This window comes from Streptopelia decaocto, assembly GCF_964273445.1.
Source record: "Streptopelia decaocto genome assembly, chromosome: 11".
NCBI classification, from domain to species: domain Eukaryota; kingdom Metazoa; phylum Chordata; class Aves; order Columbiformes; family Columbidae; genus Streptopelia; species Streptopelia decaocto.
Window position 1 is genome coordinate 17231610 of NC_138666.1, and position 14665 is coordinate 17246274.

Consider the following 14665-nt stretch of genomic DNA (forward strand, 5'->3'; position numbering starts at 1 on the left):
CTGAAAGGGGAAAAAGGGATGTCAAGAATGCCGTTAGATCTGGTGACCCTAAACTCTGCCATGCTACTTACATTATTATTGTAATTTCTGTGAAGGTGAGATATCGAAATCCATATTTACTGCATCCGTTAATTTGCTGCACTTATTTTAAATTAGTTTTCTAGGAATATTTCACAATAGTAATGTCAGAATGTGCGTTGGCACTTGCCTGAGCACAAATGCAAATGGTGGTAGCGCATAGTTGGGTCACGCTCTTGGGGCTTGTGGGGCCTGTGGCAGAGGACCGGGATGAGATGCCCGTGTCGGATATTGTTGCTCCGCTCCTGTACAGTGACTGACCCTGCGAACAATTCAGGGAACACACCCAGGCAGATGGAGTTTTGTTTCCATGGCTCTAAATTGCTTTCTACAAATATTTGTGCCAGTCTATTGAATGCTCATGGCAAGGTGAGTCAGTGCGACCATAGCAAACGTCAATAAAAATCAGAGTGAATATTTATGGTAACTTTTTGCGGTATTCATTCAGCCTAGTTATTACATATGCTTACATTATTCATGACATTTTGAGCTCTTCTGGTTTATTTCCTATTGTTTCCAGATTCTGCTACATTTTAAGTAAAAATACTTGCTGGCAGCACAAAACTCCTCTGTTTTCAGTGATCCATCTGCCATTTGGAGTGGTTTGTTCAGATATCAAGTCAGAGACCCAGCTTTTTTTCCTCTGTAAGCTGTGATGAGCTTTTCCTTTCTCCTTATACTCTGAGTGCCTTCATTCTTGCCACAGGGTCTTTTAAAAACTCTGCATCCGTCACTGATGTGCCACGAGGAATTTGAAACTTCATTAAAAGGGAAGATAATCAGCTTTATGTTATTTACTTACATTTTTGGTGTGTTTTATCCTAACTAGATAGAGCTGTTCCAAACCAGTGGCGATCCCAAAGGAAATCAGCTGATTCTTTATGGTGACATAGCTGGGTAGCATTCCTGACAAAATAAAGCATTGCTGCTCTGTAGCTTTGCTCTCTGGAGGTAGCGCTCATACTCGCAAAGCTAGAGCTGTTATATATTCATGAAGCTTTGAATTCATTAACTGTGAATCTGTTGTCAAGTCCCTACTAAGAAATGTTAAAACTCAGCCAGATGTCTGGTGTTATCTCCCCCTTAAAAAAAATAAAATCAGAGAAAATCTTTAATCTGTGAAGCTGATAGTCAGTGAAGCTCAGTGCTTTCAAAGTCCATTCAGATACCTGGCACTTCTCATGCCCTTAAACATAATTATTATGGTTGGGTCAGAAATTTCCACTCAGCAAGTTTTTTCTCAGAAAATGATTAGAAGGATGTCTGTCACAGCTTATTGGTTGGAACCACGAATATATGACACATTTACTAGTACTGTAAGGCACTAGCCTGTCACTCTTCATAGTGGAGTGATACAACTTCTGGTAGCAGAAGAGTGTCAAGACTTAGAATTTCTGACTTCAGTTCCTTGTTCTGGGTGGAAATGTGCATTGATAGATCTTGCTGTGCTCTTCCTCAGAACTTACAGCTGGAGGATGAGACTGTAATAATGGTTGCCCCAGGCTCTTAGTCCTAAAGTTGGTAGCCCAGAAGCCTGGGAGCCTGATCTTAGTTTTACGTAAGGAATCTTGCATGCTGAAGAGCCTTGTCTTCATGTTGAGTTTGCTGCTTTGTGACAGTGAACCAAGCAGCTCCTGGACCCCTGACTTGAGCTAGGGGTGTCAGGAATTCTTCTTCTCAGCCAGAAGCCCAAAACCTTGGATTTCTACCAGTTTGCTCAGAGCTTCTTGCACCACTGTATATGAGTGGGGGGTCATTGGCTCTGGGAGCAGCACCCCCAGCTTGCTCCTGTATCTTGAGGACAGCCTAAGAGCCCCTGAAATTCACAGCTAAATGGGAAACAGGAAAGGAAGTTTTATTGGTTTTCTGATATTTTGAGTGGGTTTTTTTTGTTGTTGTTGAATGTTCTTTATTCAGAATCTAAGCAAAAAAGGATGCATGATGCAAAATCTCAGCATTTCAAAATGTTGGCATTTTCCTCTTGAAAATAATCAGGCAATAATCGGTACTTCTGAGCTGCAGACTGGAAAGTGCTGTATCACCAGCACTTCAGAGATCCCATGGCTTCTGTCACGACACTTTCTTCAGTTTTCTTCTAACAGAACCTTTGTCCGAGGGGCAATAGCAGTTAAATGACTAAGAAAGATTTCCTTAGGAAATCCTGCTCCTCAAGAGCCTGTTGAGATGTTAATCTTCAGCCTGCTTCCTTATTTTGGGCTCTAGACAGACACCATAAAAGCAGACTGGGATACCTTACTTCAAAAGACATTTTCAGCACCAGTGGTTGCTTATTGATTCAGCTGTTCATAAATCATTTAGAGATCTTCCTGCTGAACACATCTTTCAGACAGGATCCCTGATGTTACTAAACTCAGCTATACAAGCCCTCCCAGGCAATCCACCCAACAATAGCTTGTTTGATCAAGTGTCTGCTTTAGATTTTTTTTTAGCATGAAACCTTTATGTGTTTTCAGCAGAGTTTAGGTAGAGAATCCTAGATTTATATTTTGAAGTAAGTATGTGTTGTGTTCAGCTCGTATTTTATTGCAAACTACAAAACAAAATAAACCAGTGTTTAAAAGAATGAGGTGGTTTGCAAAAAAAAAAAAACAACCAACACAAAATCCTTGGAACTTGGGAAATGCAATTTATGGAGCCTTAATTCAGTCAGGGGCGCTTCTGAATTATGAAATACAAGGCTATATGTTATGCTTACACAATGCGTACATGCAGGGGAAAGCTGTTGCTTATTCCTTAGTTCTGCGACTCCTGACTTCTAAATTCTTCAATTCACAGCATTAGCAGTTCCCTCTTTTTGAAGCACACTATCTGCAATCCTCCCCAAGCTTGTAAGTTGTCTAAATCTGGATAAATTTTCCAGCTTCTTCTACATCTCTTAATGTAAAACATCAGGCTACTATTGTAAAACAGAGGGTACTAGAATTTCTCAATAAAATGGCAAAGTTTGCCATGGTAAGAACAATGTATTTTCCAGATAAATTATTCTCTAAAAAAGCTGAATTATTTTTACTGAGACTTGGGGGGAAAAAGAAAGCCTGAGGCAGACATCAACCTGGAATGGAAAATGTCAGTCAGAGCAATTAGAGTGTAGAAACCTATAGGCAACTAAAGGAGAGTCTGGTGACAGAATGTATCTCGACAGTCTTGACTGAAAATCAGAGCCAGTATCACTTAGCTTTATATAGGGATTATAATCTAAGTAACACATACTAAAGAAAATAAATTGTCAGCTGCTGTGATGTCCCACACACTTAGACAAGTGGTAACCCAGTTCAAACTGGTGAACGTGGGGTTAGTTGTTGCTGTTACTACAGTGTGGACTTAGAGCGACTCGGCTCAGTCAATGACCCTACAAGGCTTGCAGGTGCAGAATGAAGCACATCGGCGCATGGCGTTTTAGGACAGCACGTGCAACAGATAGTGTGCTGTGTGTTTGGGATGAACTGGACATGGCTGGGCAGTAAGAGGTAGCAAAAGGTTAGAAGACGAGTGAAAATATTGAGTTATGGTGATGCTGAAAGTGTCATGGTAATAGCACTGCAAAAGAATGTATGGAATTTTTAATGGAAGCCTAAAGAGTAGCACTGAATAATTTTGGAATAAGAAAGAGCTCGTGCAGTCTTCAAGGAGATACTTCTTGTATTTGATTTGCTAAATTACACCAAAGAAACAGATTCCTTCCTGTGAACGTTTGTAGGTGATGACAGACTTTATGCTGTTGCTCAGATACAATTTCTGCATGTTCCGTCTTACAAATAATTATTTTGAAAAATATTATTTGCATTTAGTTTTGAATTTCAAGAATGAAAAATGAGAGAAAATATCTGGAGAATTGAATTTTTAATCTCTCTAAATATTGCAAGTCAAAAGTACTAAAAAGCAATTAAAAGCTGTTGCAGGGAAGCCTTGTTACACGTGCTGTATCTAAGCTCCCCGAGACACTGAGCCCAACATTATCATTGTGTTTACACCGTGCACCTCATTGTCAAAGACAAACAAGACTCTTACTCGTACCCCTAATAATTTTCTGCTGTCTGAGGTGGAAACATGACAGGTCAGTAAGATTTTTCAGAAAGATTTAGAAAATGAATGTAATTGTGGGGAGCTGAAATAAATAAGGCCTTTTCTTCCTAGTGCCTTCAGAGAGACACTTCTCCCTGCTGCGTAATTACCTCTCTGCCTAGCACTACACTGTGCATTGGAATAAACCTGGATATTTAATAATCCAAAGGTGTTTCCTCTGCAAGAGGTGATAAATCTTGGATGGCTGAGTACTTTTTAGCACCAAAGTCTAATTTTTAGCATTGCTGTCAGTGTTAAATCTTTCTAAAATAGGAACAAAAAGGTGTTTTCTTTAAATAGTCTCCTAACTCAAGTTAATTATTAGGCTTTGGAACATCTTATATCACATAGTAGAGACAACTTACCACATTTACCACCACAGTAGCTGTTCTATCATACTGTAGGCATTCTCCTAAGGAACACCATTGTTAAGTTGTATCTATGTAAGTTGTTTAGTGGTGGTTTATATCGTGCTAGCTCACTTGTTTGGAAAACATAAATACAACAGAAGATGTCTTTGTCAATACCCATCTAGACAGATGTTGTGTGTAGTTGGTTACGTCTATGTGAGGGGAGCATTGAGATGCTGCCAAACAGAAAAGTGACGTGAAACAGAATGCAAATCCCAAATTCTTAGTGCAGACCAACGTGCTTAACAATTCTAATTATTACTTAACTAACACTCATGTGCCTTTTTTTAATTCCTTATTATCATTTAAATCTTGTAAACCCAAGTCAAAGACAAGGAGAAAATTGAAAAGCCTGGTCCGTAAAGCCAACAAATGGCAAGACAAGAAACATTTTGTGCACCATGTTGTTAAGGGATTGTTCATATTTCTCTCAACCTGGAGCATCCTAAGTGAAAAGATTTCAGAGTCTAGAAGTGCCATTATAAACAGAACTGTGTGCCCCCCTCCACGTCCGTAATAGTCTTATTGCAGTGCTTTAAATAATCAGTCTCCTTCCTTTGTATGTACGCTTTGTGGAGAGCTGGAAATTCTGTAATGCTTCTCTGTAGTCATTACTTGACCAGAAAATATACTCTAAGTATCCAGAAATGTTCTGTTCCTCTTGATTAATGCCCAGAGTTGGAGCCTGTCCCTGACCTGCTGTCAGGGCTGGGTAAATGTGCCTTCAGCATTCAGTGCCTGGGGGTTCTTTGGTTTGGTTTGTTTCTCCCCATGATGTATATCTAAGGCTTGGTTTTATATTCAGGATTATGTTTCCTGAAACTGTAGCTTTTGAGATTTTTTTTTTATGCTGTATACAGAAGACTTAAAATAAATTTCTCTAGTTTGTGAGACTACGATTTGTGGGTGGGTCCAACAGTTTGACAACTAGGTGATCGAACTGCATTTTTGAGGCTGTAAAAATCAACCAGACGCCAGTCTAAAACACAATCTAGAATTTTATCTTTGTAGAATATTTTGTCTTCAACGATTTCTTTTTCTAGTTCCCATTGTGTTTACTTGCGATGCCTTTATGAACCTCTATTTGCAGCATGCTATTTTAACTTGATGTGCCAGAATGGGTAAATCTGAGGCTGTACAGGATAATGACAATGTCGTTTTCAAGGCGCTCTAAATGATATGGAAGATAACTTGAACAGATATTAGTTTCCCACTGTGCTCAGTTGTTACACAGTAGCTAATTAAAAGGCAGTTGACAAGCACATAAGACAAGCGGTGCTTGTTGGAGTCCTTAGCAAGCTGAAAAATAATCTAATAACCCTAGAATTAATTTAGGCTCAAATGTTTTCATTGCAAATGGTTAATAGGCTGATGGTTGAACTGGTGTGCTCAGACACTTTTCTATGTGAAGTAGTACATGACCGGTTTAACTTTTCTCCTATGTAATAAAATTATACAAATCTAAATTATACACACGTTCCCAAGTTCCTAGACTTCATTAAGTACTAAGGGATTAAAAACTTGTATAAATTAATCAATGTGCTATAATCCTAAAAATTATAAAATGAGCCCTTGAGGAAGTAATGCAATACTAGCTTTTTAATTAGTGTGACACCAGAGATTCATTGTTCTATAATGTAAGTCATATGTTTATGAATGGTATTATAATTTTAAAACAGAAAAAAAACCACAGTGGTTTTACCATTTGTGAGTAGGTGGTAGGTGCTAATGAATTTTGATCCTGTAAACACATCTTGATCTTTATCTTCTACTCACACAGGTAGACCTATGCCAGTGAGTATAGTATTACCTTTACTTTCATGTAAATAGGTATCTAATGATTCCTGGGCCTATTTTATCAAGATCTCCATAAACAGTTATTTGGGAAGCCAGAAACCCTACAGATAGCAATGAAGTGCTGGCAATGCTTGGAATATCTTAGTATGAAAATGTCAATTTGTTTTTTAGAGTAAGGTGGAAGCCAGTATTAGGTATGGTCAATTTGGAAGTGCTTGTTACGTTAGCTGACATACTGAATGCTTTCAAGACACAAACACTTTTTCATATAAAAGTATTTTTGAAAGTCTTCATTCGTATTCTTAGTTCATCTTCATCCTACGGTCTGTTGTCATGGTCTTTGTTTTGGGAATAAAAAGTGCTCCCTCCTATTACACAGGACTGGTTCTGATAATGTTAAACATCAGCGAATCACTCAGGCTATTAATTCTGTCATGCCAGACCTGTCAATAAACCAAGTGACAAAATTTGGTGGAGTTAACCTTCAGATGTCAGTGACCACAGGAAAAAAGAGTAGCAGCAAATTTCACTGTTGTTTTGTATGAAAACATAAAACTGCTTCGATGTCTCAAGGTTATTTTAAAAAGCACAGTACATGGCCAACTGAAAAAATACACTTTAAATGGCTTGAACAGTATATATGATGTAAATATAAAACTGCTATGTGACAAATTAACATGGGGGGCATTTTGAAATAGAATTGTAAATACATCATTTCAAAAATTCACCATTTTTTTCTAATCTGAAGGTAGAGTTCAGACTTTCTACTTAACCTCAAATGAATCCGTATGGGCTGTATTCTGCCCCTAGATGACCACATTACACCTACTGAATGTTACTTGTACATCTGGCAATGTTTTCTCAGCAATTTTGAAACTATTTAAGTTTGAGAATTCTTCCTCAGCATATCTATTTCACATTAGGGTTGATAATTGTTTAGAAACTCATGTTGGCTCAATCGTATACATTGATGGAGTGTGAATTCCAGTTTGTAAATTTACCTTAATCTGGTTTAGGCAATTGAATTTCCAAGCAGAGCAAGTGCGTGCGGTGCTGTGCACAGCAGGATGGGCACGGTGCTGGGAACCTGCACAGAGCGTGTTTAGCAGCGTGATTGAACAGTGTGGGACGGGGAACGCTGCCTGAGATTGCCCCGTGTTTCAAAGGGTAAACCAAACCAAACCAACAACAAAGAGGAAATGCTAACTCTGGCTTTGGCACGTTTCCCCAACATTGTCTGTCCTCCTGAAAATGAACAAGGAATATTAGAGACTTGAGCATTTTGTCATATAATTCCTGCGGAGCTACTGGAAGAGTGACAAGTTTCCTGTGCCAAACATAATGGCAACAAAGACTGTGGCTCTTTTGTTTCCACTCTGTATTTTTCGGAAATCTGAAGAAAAAAGTTCAATGAAATTTGAATAGTCCAACAGTATCTGAGTCTTTTCTGTGTATTATTTGTTGTACCAATCCTCAGCTGGTATAAATAAGCCCACTTACAATGATGCTAACTGTGGATTTGCTCAATTACATCCTCCATCTGGGCAGCAGAGCCATGCTTTAATAATCAAGAAGTATCTCTCTTTTTCTTCCTTCCTTTTTTGCTTCCTGTTAGAGTATTAAAATAATTCTGTGTAAGCAAACTATCCCCAGGATATCCAAGAATTCTGTTGTTATTTCTTCTTTACATTTACCTTTTTGCATTAATAAAGGAAGGCTCATAGTTATGGGAAGCATTCACTGTAAGCTAATTTCTGATTCAAACTTCCAGAATTATATAACGTCATGAAAGTCAGGTATTGCAACATTCTTTTATTTTCAAAAGGATTTTCAGCAATTCAAAAAAATATCTGTGTTGGTTAAATTTTATTAACATAAGCCAATTGTCATAATAGATCTTTTTTATGTTCAAATGCTTCAGGGGATAAGCCAGCACTAAGTTTTGAACTACAGGACTAGATTTTGAATATAGAAATGCACCTCTTATCATGAAGTGATTGCTAGAAGAGCACTTGAAAGAAACCAAAATTTGTTGTTGTTGTTTTCTTTACTCTAAAATAGCCTCACTGCACTGTTTTTTTATATGAACATGACACATTGCTTCTGGGCTACTATCTTGTATTCCATGTTTCAGGTCAATGCATTTTGAAGCAGATGGGGCAGTAATTCATGAAAAGTAGTGTTTAGAAAAGAAAAGGTAAGTCCATTTTACAGACACTGTAATGTCTATAAACTGGCTTGTCTGTGGCTGGACTGTGAAAGGGTCAGAGCTGCTCCACAGATACTTAATTTACTTGTAGGGAAAAAGGGAGGATACAACCAGATGCCACATCCCAGACTGGACCCCACGCTTACAGTCACTTCCTTATTTTTTCTCAGTGTAATTGATAAAATATTTATATGGTCAAATGAAGTGTTTTATTTTAATGAAATTGTATGTACTCTTTCTACTATTTTGCATTTGATTTCCATGAAAATCTGGCAAATTGCTGAAAGATGCATTTAGTGAAATGGCAGTTGTAAGGGAGAGGTGCAGAGCGGTACTACAGCCCATGGGTGGTGGTTTCTGAAGTTGCACCTCGGAATGCTCACAACTTCTGACAGCGACAGTTGCCAAGGAATGGAAATGCCGAAATTCCATCTGTCCAGTCCAATTAGGTGGAATTCTGAGTGCTAAAGAGCCTCCCTATTAGATCAAGACCAACGCCTGAAATAACGAGTGACGGAAATGCATTTAGAAGAAGGAAGTATGGCTTTCACAATATCTGAAGAAAAACTGTTTCGTATGAGTAGCTCCTTGGTGTGCTATTTGATTTCCCCAGTTCTAGCCAGCTTGATCATGACATAAAAGTATTGGAGAAGTTTCCATGAGAATTTGGAGTCGTGCTTGTCCTGCACTCAGTGTACTGCCATTGCCTTAACATCGTTTCCAAACAGATCTGCCCACATGGTTAAAGGTCCATGAACAGTTTTTGGCTGTAGCCAACTTCATTAAAAATGTTGCTTTAATAAGTACTTTTAATTATTTTTTTTTTCTTTCTGAAATGACTAGAAACTTGAATAGCAGACATGCAGATCTCATTGGAACGGACACGCTTTACAAATAGATAAAACAATAACAAGGGGCAAGTGTTGATGGCAATGTCCTCTTCCTCCTATGGGAAATCCGGGTGGGCGAGGTACATCAAGGAGCAGTTATTAACTAAGCTCCATAGATTAATGGACGCCTTCCATTCCTGCTGCCGTTAAGCTATCAGCCAGGGCAACATGTGGTAAAGTTTAGTTGTTAGCCTACCTGTAATTCCTCAATTCACACACACCATTTAGTGAATGATTTGAGTCTCTGGCTATCTTCCAAGCCAATAATGCTGACCAAATTGTTTTGAGCATGCAGATGGTAACAAAAGGGCACCAGGTGTTGTTTTATTGTAATAAAGATGTGCAAACCTTTGCATCTCACAAACTTATTTATCCACAGAAATCACCAGGATGCTCAGCTTCCTACACTGCTTTAGTAAATTTTGAATAAGAGGCATCAGCTGTTTTCAGAATGTGCCCTTCTGTGTGTGCCACAGATATTTTGCTTTGGGCTTATCTTCCACACTACGACCCATAGAGGCATTCAGTGGATCCTCTTTTTGATTTAAATGATTACTGAGCGATCGGAAGCCCAGATGTTCAGTGGCTTAATTGCTAAGTGTTAGCCTATAAAAGAGAGCAGGCAGTTAGTATCTGAACGGAGGATTTTACCACATATAAATGTTATTTGGTACGTTAAGTGACATTATTTACATCCAATTTCTCTCTCTAAGGTGGCAACCTGAGGCAGTAAGTTGCCATGATGGAAAAATAGCATTTGGTTTCGCATAATCCTATGTCTACCTTTACAGATAGGGAGAAACAAAGCAAGTAAACATAAATGTAGAGCAATAATAAGACAAGGCTGGTCAGCAGGATAAGAAGTACCCTAATGATGACTAGTGATTGGCAGGTTTTCTGTAGGCTTTGCGGAATGGCTATGCTATATTGTCTATAGGAAGGACTTAAAACTCAACAGTAAAATCGCAAAATTGAATATTGTAGCCTTTGAAGAAGATCGGGATTTGGTGAGATATCAAGAAGGAAATTTCCATTTCTTTAGATTGTCACTCTAATGTATGAAAAAGAATTGGAGTACTTGACATTGATTCAATATCATTCAGAGCTCTTCAGTAACTGGAATTTCTTTTTGTATTAGAAGAAATTAAACTGCTACCTTAAGTAGTTTAAAAATGGGGGTGAGGACTCTCCGAGCAGATGAGAAGTGGCTACTGATAGCACAGCCCATAACTGTTCAATATTCAGATAAAGGTTACATCTGCCTCCTTTGATCCCCGTTCAAGTTTCTGAATCCTCAGGGTTGGCTCATGCAGGAACCACATACAAAACTGATTTTCTCTTTTGTAAATTCCCGTCACCTGTTGGCAATGCGAGCTGGGTTTAATCATTCTAGGCAGCAGTGCAGCTCTCCATGGTAGAAGAGGTGGCCTTCCACTAGGAAATGTAAATTCGCCATTACCAGAAATAGAAAATACTGACAGTGAAACTCATCTGTGGTGGTTGAGAACCATGGAGTCAGGCCCTCTGCGATATGTTTGTTATTGTAGCTGATGGTTTATGCTGTTAGTGCATGTTATGGTTCTTTAAGCATGTAAATGCTTGTGCCAGTTTCATCTCTTTAAATGCCTTTTTTGCAAAATTGCATAGTTACTGAGAGTACAGAGCACCTGCAGACATTGTTAACTGTGATTCTCTCGCATGTCTTTGTCAGGAAACACACTGCTTCTGCTGAGATTTTATTGTATTATGGTATAAATGACAATCTGAGTAAAACTGAAAGAGGAATGCTAAGGATAGTGCTTCTAACTCTGAAGGATGTGAGCAAACGGTTAATTAATGTCTACAGTATTTTTTACAAACAAGTCGCACGGATTGTGAAACTGTAACGGTGATTTTAACTTAGGAGATTAGAGAGTATCCTTAATGCATGGAGCAGCCATCTTTTTTCAGTCCAGGTCGACCATAATCACTGTCATTGTTTTTCTTTCCCCATGGAAGGGAAGGCTGAGAGATGACCCATTACTAGTCACAGCACGTTGCTCTCTCTGATTGGAAAGCAGTCACACACCACCAAGCATTTGTTCTGTTTACTGAGATGTAACACTAAGGAACAGCAATTCACACCTGCAGTGAAGTTGTTATACTTCCCATTTCTTTTCTTTATTCTATTTCTCTATTTTTATTCTTCTTCATTTTTACTTTTGTTTTTTTCCTTTTTCTTTAATCTTCTCTACCTCTTCTTCCCTCATTTCTATGATGGGTGTCGGTGTCACCCTTGTCACTTTTCTTAAACCTGAAATGAAGGATAAATGGTCAGTGGTACGTTCTCAGCTATCCAATGACCATTACCCTACCTATAGCTGATGAGTTTCCTTTTGGACAATCAGTTCAAATGCATCTGGCTAAAATATGAAGTGTATATACAAATGTATGTGTAATGTATTTCCATATATACAGCTTAGACCCAAATCACATCATGAGCTGTGAAATTTAGAGCTCCCTTCTTATGCGCAACCTGTTATGTGATATTATAGTATCCTCCAAAATATGGCATATGACTGCAGTCCAGTGAGGGACAATACCACAAACTAATGCTGATCTGCGACTCACTGATTCATTCACAGAACCATCAAATCACAGAATATTTTGCAGAATATCTGTGCTATACAAGTTAAAACATAACTGGAGAACACTGAGGTGGTGTAGTTGTGTTGGAGCAGCCCTTGGAATGAACAAAATGAGGAGGACAAGGAAAATAGCTCTCTGAGGATTCCAGGATTATTTTACTTTGCTTGTAAGGACCATAACCTAAATAAATAAATTCAGTACGGAAATATCCCGCCTGGCCCATGCTTGTCACAAACCAACGCCAGAGGCGTAAGATAACTATTCTTAACCTCTGCAAACATGACACTTACCAATATAATGTCTCTCAGAGGGACAGGTGGGCAGAGAAATGGAATTGCTAAAGTTATTTCACTGTAGAAAGAAATAGATACCTGGGTGGTAAGAAACTATTACATTTGAATTGGTCTCAAGTGTTAAATAATGGATATGTGTGTATGTAGGCTATTCAAATGTTTTTGATTTCTTATGCTGAAGATTAAAATTTCCATTAGTATTCCACCTCTTCAGTTTTGCCTGGGGACTGTTAATTATATTTCTGAAATTGCAACCAAATAAAAACTTAACAACAAAGAAACAAACAGAAAACATAAAAAGTCACAATTTCCCCCTTTCTTCTTCCCTGCAGACTGTGTGCTGGCCTCTATAGAGCCCCAGCCTAAAAACTTACCATGTGTAAAAATACACATAGAAGTAGTGGTCATAAATGTAAACCTCAAAGTACTACTGAACTTTCTTTATAGCTTATTTCTGCAATCTTAACTGCACTAAATTTTGCTGAACTGAAAGTAACTTCCAAGGGCCTACCTCTGCTTCCCTCTTATGAGATTTAAATCGTGTTTTTATAATTAAGCTATAAATTTTAAAGCTGTTTCAACTACACTTTTCAGTGTGCCACAGGTTGTCCACCTGTCGTGGCTGTGTTTTGATTGTCATAGATCATTTTGTTTGTCATGCTGCATGACAAACTGCTATTAACATGGCAGATAAATCCGCTCTAAGCGAATGGCGTCTCAAGTTCTCTCTATTTCGGGGCCTAAAGTATGTTTTTAATACAGGTAAAGCAAAAAGTTTTAATAGTGAAATGATAGGTTATCAGTGTAATCTGAGAAATATTATTTTTCTGACGTTATTGATATTGATTTCTGATATGTCAGTGAAAGTGTTTGAAGATGTAACGTCAATAATAAGCTGTGGTGCTTACGGCGGCTACCATAGTGCAACGTTGAGGTGGAAGCATATGAGTTTCCAGCTACAACATGAACAATTTCAGGGGTTTTCTAAACTAGGAGTCACATATTCACCAACAGGGAAACGATAACTGTGTTAGGACAGCAGTAAACCTATAGCAGCTATGGAGAAAATAGGATGTAAAACTGCCAGTCAATATAAGGAAATAATTACAAGTATGCAGCTTGTTGAAGTAAATGACCATGGCTACAATGGGGATTACCTTGATTTTTGCCCTGTTATGACCAAAGTAAGTCAAACTTCTAATAAAAATATGCAGAAATTATGTTGTACTTTTCCAATGCAGTTGCGGGGGTGTGCGTTGGTTTAGTACACAGCCTGCTGGTCACTGGCACGTGTCTTCTGGTTCAGAAAAGACACGAACCAACTTACCGTGCCTTGATGGTTCTGATTTTCTTACTAGTTCAGGGAAAGGGTGAGATGTGGAAATGAAGCTTTCTTTTTTCCTGACCATTTTCTTTTATTCTTATTATAAATAAGGTTATAAAAGGGTACTTTGAATTAAAGCTACCAGTTTAGACTCAATGGAATTCGGCTAGTGGAATGGCCATGGTACAGATAAGGAAACTGACAGTGGATTTCCAGTTTCTGTGTATTTTAGGGAAGGAGGTTTAGGGACACCTGTGGTATATCAACTCCTCCAGTTTCAGCATTGTAGGCAACTGAAGTAATGTGCTGTTTTGAATACCTCAGGAGAGTCAGTGTGTGCTGCACTGAATTAAATATCTTGAGCTAAGCAAACATAGAAAGACAACCCTAACTTAAAACTTAATTCAACTCTGAACCTGTGGATTCAGGTCTCATGCTTCATTTTATTGAAGTCTATTTGTGTTTAATCATTGTTGGGAATGATTGCTCAGTGTATTCAGTATAACTTTCTTATTTTTTTCACACACAGAAGACCGCGTGTATGTTTCAATTACAATCCACAGGTAGATGTTATGGAAACCAACTCAGCATAAAATCTTTCTTGTGACATCTGAGCATACACATTTGAAACTGGAAACTTTTCACCATAAGAACATCTCATTGACACATTCAGCTCCTACCAGCCCATTCATATCCCTTTACATCAATGTAGAGTAAATAGGCTCAATTTCTTTGTATCGGCTTTGTGAAAAGTACTTTTTCTTGGACAGGCTTGTTTTGTAGAGTTCATCTTTTCCTCCAGTTTCCAAAGGCACTTCATGGAACCTAAACATTGTAAAGGACTTGGGCACTTCTCTCATTAAACTCACAGATGTTGCCAGATTTTGCTTAAGAATTAATAGTTTCCAACAGCGCAGGGACTAATAAATCTCTCTTCTGTTTAGAGAGCCACA